Raw genomic sequence first — 8,325 nt, forward strand, 5'->3', positions numbered from 1 at the left:
ATACATGGAGTACCAGATCAATGTGGAGCTATATACAGGGAGTACCAGATCAATGTGGAGCTATATACAGGGAGTACCAGTACCAGATCAATGTGGAGCTATATACAGGGAGTACCGGTACCAGATCAATGTGGAGCTATATACAGGGAGTACCGGTACCAGATCAATGTGGAGCTATATACAGGGAGTACCAGATCAATGTGGAGCTATATACATGGAGTACCAGATCAATGTGGAGCTATATACAGGGAGTACCAGTACCAGATCAATGTGGAGCTATATACAGGGAGTACCAGTACCAGATCAATGTGGAGCTATATACATGGAGTACCAGATCAATGTGGAGCTATATACAGGGAGTACCAGATCAATGTGGAGCTATATACAGGGAGTACCAGATCAATGTGGAGCTATATACAGGGAGTACCAGATCAATGTGGAGCTATATACAGGGAGTACCAGATCAATGTGGAGCTATATACAGGGAGTACCAGATCAATGTGGAGCTATATACAGGGAGTACCAGATCAATGTGGAGCTATATACAGGGAGTACCAGATCAATGTGGAGCTATATACAGGGAGTACCAGATCAATGTGGAGCTATATACAGGGAGTACCAGATCAATGTGGAGCTATATACAGGGAGTACCAGATCAATGTGGAGCTATATACAGGGAGTACCAGATCAATGTGGAGCTATATACAGGGAGTACCAGATCAATGTGGAGCTATATACAGGGAGTACCAGATCAATGTGGAGCTATATACAGGGAGTACCAGATCAATGTGGAGCTATATACAGGGAGTACCAGTACCAGATCAATGTGGAGCTATATACAGGGAGTACCAGATCAATGTGGAGCTATATACAGGGAGTACCAGATCAATGTGGAGCTATATACAGGGAGTACCAGATCAATGTGGAGCTATATACAGGGAGTACCAGATCAATGTGGAGCTATATACAGGGAGTACCAGATCAATGTGGAGCTATATACAGGGAGTACCAGTACCAGATCAATGTGGAGCTATATACAGGGAGTACCAGTACCAGATCAATGTGGAGCTATATACATGGAGTACCAGATCACTGTGGAGCTATATACATGGAGTACCAGTACCAGATAAATGTGAAGCTATATACAGGGAGTACCAGTACCAGATCAATGTGGAGCTATATACAGGGAGTACCAGATCAATGTGGAGCTATATACAGGGAGTACCAGATCAATGTGGAGCTATATACAGGGAGTACCAGATCAATGTGGAGCTATATACAGGGAGTACCAGATCAATGTGGAGCTATATACAGGGAGTACCAGTTCAATGTGGAGCTATATACAGGGAGTACCGGTACTAGATCAATGTGGAGCTATATACAGGGAGTACCGGTACCAGATCAATGTGGAGCTATATACAGGGAGTACCAGTACCAGATCAATGTGGAGCTATATACAGGGAGTACCAGATCAATGTGGAGCTATATACATGGAGTACCAGATCAATGTGGAGCTATATACAGGGAGTACCAGTACCAGATCAATGTGGAGCTATATACATGGAGTACCAGTACCAGATCAATGTGGAGCTATATACAGGGAGTACCAGTACCAGATCAATGTGGAGCTATATACATGGAGTACCAGTACCAGATCAATGTGGAGCTATATACAGGGAGTACCAGTACCAGATCAATGTGGAGCTATATACATGGAGTACCAGATCACTGTGGAGCTATATACATGGAGTACCAGTACCAGATAAATGTGAAGCTATATACAGGGAGTACCAGTACCAGATCACTGTGGAGCTATATACAGGGAGTACCAGTACCAGATCAATGTGGAGCTATATACATGGAGTACCAGATCAATGTGGAGCTATATACAGGGAGTACCAGATCAATGTGGAGCTATATACAGGGAGTACCAGATCAATGTGGAGCTATATACAGGGAGTACCAGTACCAGATCAATGTGGAGCTATATACAGGGAGTACCAGATCAATGTGGAGCTATATACAGGGAGTACCAGATCAATGTGGAGCTATATACAGGGAGTACGCAGATCAATGTGGAGCTATATACAGGGAGTACCAGATCAATGTGGAGCTATATACAGGGAGTACCAGATCAATGTGGAGCTATATACAGGGAGTACCAGTACCAGATCAATGTGGAGCTATATACAGGGAGTACCAGTACCAGATCAATGTGGAGCTATATACATGGAGTACCAGATCACTGTGGAGCTATATACATGGAGTACCAGTACCAGATAAATGTGAAGCTATATACAGGGAGTACCAGTACCAGATCAATGTGGAGCTATATACAGGGAGTACCAGATCAATGTGGAGCTATATACAGGGAGTACCAGATCAATGTGGAGCTATATACAGGGAGTACCAGATCAATGTGGAGCTATATACAGGGAGTACCAGATCAATGTGGAGCTATATACAGGGAGTACCAGTTCAATGTGGAGCTATATACAGGGAGTACCGGTACTAGATCAATGTGGAGCTATATACAGGGAGTACCGGTACCAGATCAATGTGGAGCTATATACAGGGAGTACCAGTACCAGATCAATGTGGAGCTATATACAGGGAGTACCAGATCAATGTGGAGCTATATACATGGAGTACCAGATCAATGTGGAGCTATATACAGGGAGTACCAGTACCAGATCAATGTGGAGCTATATACATGGAGTACCAGTACCAGATCAATGTGGAGCTATATACAGGGAGTACCAGTACCAGATCAATGTGGAGCTATATACATGGAGTACCAGTACCAGATCAATGTGGAGCTATATACAGGGAGTACCAGTACCAGATCAATGTGGAGCTATATACATGGAGTACCAGATCACTGTGGAGCTATATACATGGAGTACCAGTACCAGATAAATGTGAAGCTATATACAGGGAGTACCAGTACCAGATCACTGTGGAGCTATATACAGGGAGTACCAGTACCAGATCAATGTGGAGCTATATACATGGAGTACCAGATCAATGTGGAGCTATATACAGGGAGTACCAGATCAATGTGGAGCTATATACAGGGAGTACCGGTACCAGATCAATGTGGAGCTATATACAGGGAGTACCAGATCAATGTGGAGCTATATACAGGGAGTACCAGATCAATGTGGAGCTATATACAGGGAGTACCAGATCAATGTGGAGCTATATACAGGGAGTACCAGTACCAGATCAATGTGGAGCTATATACAGGGAGAACCCGTACCAGATCAATGTGGAGCTATATACAGGGAGTACCAGTACCAGATCAATGTGGAGCTATATACAGGGAGTACCAGATCAATGTGGAGCTATATACATGGAGTACCAGATCAATGTGGAGCTATATACAGGGAGTACCAGTACCAGATCAATGTGAGGCTATATACATGGAGTACCAGTACCAGATCAATGTGGAGCTATATACAGGGAGTACCAGTACCAGATCAATGTGGAGCTATATACATGGAGTACCAGTACCAGATCAATGTGGATCTATATACATGGAGTACCAGATCAATGTGGAGCTATATACATGGAGTACCAGATCAATGTTGAGCTATATACAGGGAGTACCGGTACCAGATCAATGTGGAGCTATATACAGGGAGTACCAGATCAATGTGGAGCTATATACATAGAGTACCAGATCAATGTGGAGCTATATACAGGGAGTACCAGTACCAGATCAATGTGGAGCTATATACATGGAGTACCAGATCAATGTGGAGCTATATACAGGGAGTACCAGATCAATGTGGAGCTATATACAGGGAGTACCAGATCAATGTGGAGCTATATACAGGGAGTACCAGATCAATGTGGAGCTATATACAGGGAGTACCAGTACAATGTGGAGCTATATACAGGGAGTACCAGTACCAGATCAATGTGGAGCTATATACAGGGAGTACCAGTACCAGATCAATGTGGAGCTATATACATGGAGTACCAGATCACTGTGGAGCTATATACATGGAGTACCAGTACCAGATCAATGTGAAGCTATATACAGGGAGTACCAGTACCAGATCAATGTGGAGCTATATACAGGGAGTACCAGTACCAGATCACTGTGGAGCTATATACAGGGAGTACCAGTACCAGATCAATGTGGAGCTATATACATGGAGTACCAGATCAATGTGGAGCTATATACATGGAGTACCAGATCACTGTGGAGCTATATACATGGAGTACCAGTACCAGATCAATGTGAAGCTATATACAGGGAGTACCAGTACCAGATCAATGTGGAGCTATATACAGGGAGTACCAGATCAATGTGGAGCTATATACAGGGAGTACCAGTACCAGATCAATGTGGAGCTATATACAGGGAGTACCGGTACCAGATCAATGTGGAGCTATATACAGGGAGTACCGGTACCAGATCAATGTGGAGCTATATACAGGGAGTACCAGATCAATGTGGAGCTATATACATGGAGTACCAGATCAATGTGGAGCTATATACAGGGAGTACCAGTACCAGATCAATGTGGAGCTATATACAGGGAGTACCAGTACCAGATCAATGTGGAGCTATATACATGGAGTACCAGATCAATGTGGAGCTATATACAGGGAGTACCAGATCAATGTGGAGCTATATACAGGGAGTACCAGATCAATGTGGAGCTATATACAGGGAGTACCAGATCAATGTGGAGCTATATACAGGGAGTACCAGATCAATGTGGAGCTATATACAGGGAGTACCAGATCAATGTGGAGCTATATACAGGGAGTACCAGATCAATGTGGAGCTATATACAGGGAGTACCAGATCAATGTGGAGCTATATACAGGGAGTACCAGATCAATGTGGAGCTATATACAGGGAGTACCAGATCAATGTGGAGCTATATACAGGGAGTACCAGATCAATGTGGAGCTATATACAGGGAGTACCAGTACCAGATCAATGTGGAGCTATATACAGGGAGTACCAGATCAATGTGGAGCTATATACAGGGAGTACCAGATCAATGTGGAGCTATATACAGGGAGTACCAGAACCAGATCAATGTGGAGCTATATACAGGGAGTACCAGATCAATGTGGAGCTATATACAGGGAGTACCAGATCAATGTGGAGCTATATACAGGGAGTACCAGATCAATGTGGAGCTATATACAGGGAGTACCAGATCAATGTGGAGCTATATACAGGGAGTACCAGATCAATGTGGAGCTATATACAGGGAGTACCAGTACCAGATCAATGTGGAGCTATATACAGGGAGTACCAGATCAATGTGGAGCTATATACAGGGAGTACCAGATCAATGTGGAGCTATATACAGGGAGTACCAGATCAATGTGGAGCTATATACAGGGAGTACCATATCAATGTGGAGCTATATACAGGGAGTACCAGTACAATGTGGAGCTATATACAGGGAGTACCAGTACCAGATCAATGTGGAGCTATATACAGGGAGTACCAGTACCAGATCAATGTGGAGCTATATACATGGAGTACCAGATCACTGTGGAGCTATATACATGGAGTACCAGTACCAGATAAATGTGAAGCTATATACAGGGAGTACCAGTACCAGATCAATGTGGAGCTATATACAGGGAGTACCAGATCAATGTGGAGCTATATACAGGGAGTACCAGATCAATGTGGAGCTATATACAGGGAGTACCAGATCAATGTGGAGCTATATACAGGGAGTACCAGATCAATGTGGAGCTATATACAGGGAGTACCAGATCAATGTGGAGCTATATACAGGGAGTACCAGATCAATGTGGAGCTATATACAGGGAGTACCAGATCAATGTGGAGCTATATACAGGGAGTACCAGATCAATGTGGAGCTATATACAGGGAGTACCAGTTCAATGTGGAGCTATATACAGGGAGTACCGGTACTAGATCAATGTGGAGCTATATACAGGGAGTACCGGTACCAGATCAATGTGGAGCTATATACAGGGAGTACCAGTACCAGATCAATGTGGAGCTATATACAGGGAGTACCAGATCAATGTGGAGCTATATACATGGAGTACCAGATCAATGTGGAGCTATATACAGGGAGTACCAGTACCAGATCAATGTGGAGCTATATACATGGAGTACCAGTACCAGATCAATGTGGAGCTATATACAGGGAGTACCAGTACCAGATCAATGTGGAGCTATATACATGGAGTACCAGTACCAGATCAATGTGGAGCTATATACAGGGAGTACCAGTACCAGATCAATGTGGAGCTATATACATGGAGTACCAGATCACTGTGGAGCTATATACATGGAGTACCAGTACCAGATAAATGTGAAGCTATATACAGGGAGTACCAGTACCAGATCACTGTGGAGCTATATACAGGGAGTACCAGTACCAGATCAATGTGGAGCTATATACATGGAGTACCAGATCAATGTGGAGCTATATACAGGGAGTACCAGATCAATGTGGAGCTATATACAGGGAGTACCGGTACCAGATCAATGTGGAGCTATATACAGGGAGTACCAGATCAATGTGGAGCTATATACAGGGAGTACCAGATCAATGTGGAGCTATATACAGGGAGTACCAGATCAATGTGGAGCTATATACAGGGAGTACCAGTACCAGATCAATGTGGAGCTATATACAGGGAGAACCCGTACCAGATCAATGTGGAGCTATATACAGGGAGTACCAGTACCAGATCAATGTGGAGCTATATACAGGGAGTACCAGATCAATGTGGAGCTATATACATGGAGTACCAGATCAATGTGGAGCTATATACAGGGAGTACCAGTACCAGATCAATGTGAGGCTATATACATGGAGTACCAGTACCAGATCAATGTGGAGCTATATACAGGGAGTACCAGTACCAGATCAATGTGGAGCTATATACATGGAGTACCAGTACCAGATAATGTGGAGCTATATACAGGGAGTACCAGTACCAGATCAATGTGGAGCTATATACAGGAGTACCAGATAATGTGGAGCTATATACAGGGAGTACCAGTACCAGATAATGTGGAGCTATATACAGGGAGTACCAGTACCAGATCAATGTGGAGCTATATACAGGAGTACCAGTACCAGATCAATGTGGAGCTATATACAGGAGTACCAGTACCAGATCAATGTGGAGCTATATACAGGGAGTACCAGATCAATGTGGAGCTATATACAGGGAGTACCAGTACCAGATCAATGTGGAGCTATATACAGGAGTACCAGTACCAGATCAATGTGGAGCTATATACAGGGAGTACCAGTACCAGATCAATGTGGAGCTATATACAGGAGTACCAGATCAACATGCAGAGGTACGAGCTATTTGAGGTAGATATGGACATGAAGGCAGGGTATAGTAACTAGGCATCAGGATAGATAATAATAAGGTATTTGAGGTAGATATGTACATAAAGGCAGGTCAAGTGACTAGGCATCATAGATAATAAGATTCAAAAGTGTGTGTTGTGTGTGCGTATGTAGTGTTTTTTTTTAATTCGACTAAAACATGGTTGATTTCTTCAGGGCTCCTGGCCAGTACGGTTGATTTCTTCAGGGCTCCTGGCCAGTACGGTTGATTTCTTCAGGGCTCCTGGCCAGTACGGTTGATTTCTTCAGGGCTCCTGGCCAGTACGGTTGATTTCTTCAGGGCTCCTGGCCAGTACGGTTGATTTCTTCAGGGCTCCTGGCCAGTACGGTTGATTTCTTCAGGGCTCCTGGCCAGTACGGTTGATTTCTTCAGGGCTCCTGGTCAGTACGGTTGATTTCTTCAGGGCTCCTGGTCAGTACGGTTGATTTCTTCAGGGCTCCTGGCCAGTAGGGTTGATTTCTTCAGGGCTCCTGGCCAGTAAGGTTGTTGAGAATGTAGGGGTGGTGGTGTGATAAGAGGACTAGTAAATGCAACACTTACAAGCAGCAGCAGCAGCAGCTCCTCTGACTCATCACTAAGCCACAAACACCCTGTTCTGTTGGGAGGAGTGGAGGGGCAGCCTCACTGAGGAGAATTGCAATAGTTTAAAATACCTTGCTTTACTATACTTGTGAAATAATTTAACTATTCAATAGCAAACTGCTGGTGAAAGGACTTGGTTTTAGTTGAGATGGAGAGGAGACAAGAGGAAGCCACTTTAGACAAACCCAGGGGTGAGGAGAGGTTATTCCACAACAGCATGCCAAAAGGAGACAAGCTGGGACCAGAATCTCTGACATCACAGGTCACTCACGATCCTCCTACTAAAGCAATTATAATTTGTTTGAGGAATGACTCCACTTCACAGACAGAAATCACATCAGCCTGTCA

The sequence above is a fragment of the Salvelinus fontinalis genome, chromosome 7 (assembly GCF_029448725.1).
Source record: "Salvelinus fontinalis isolate EN_2023a chromosome 7, ASM2944872v1, whole genome shotgun sequence".
Lineage (NCBI taxonomy): Eukaryota > Metazoa > Chordata > Actinopteri > Salmoniformes > Salmonidae > Salvelinus > Salvelinus fontinalis.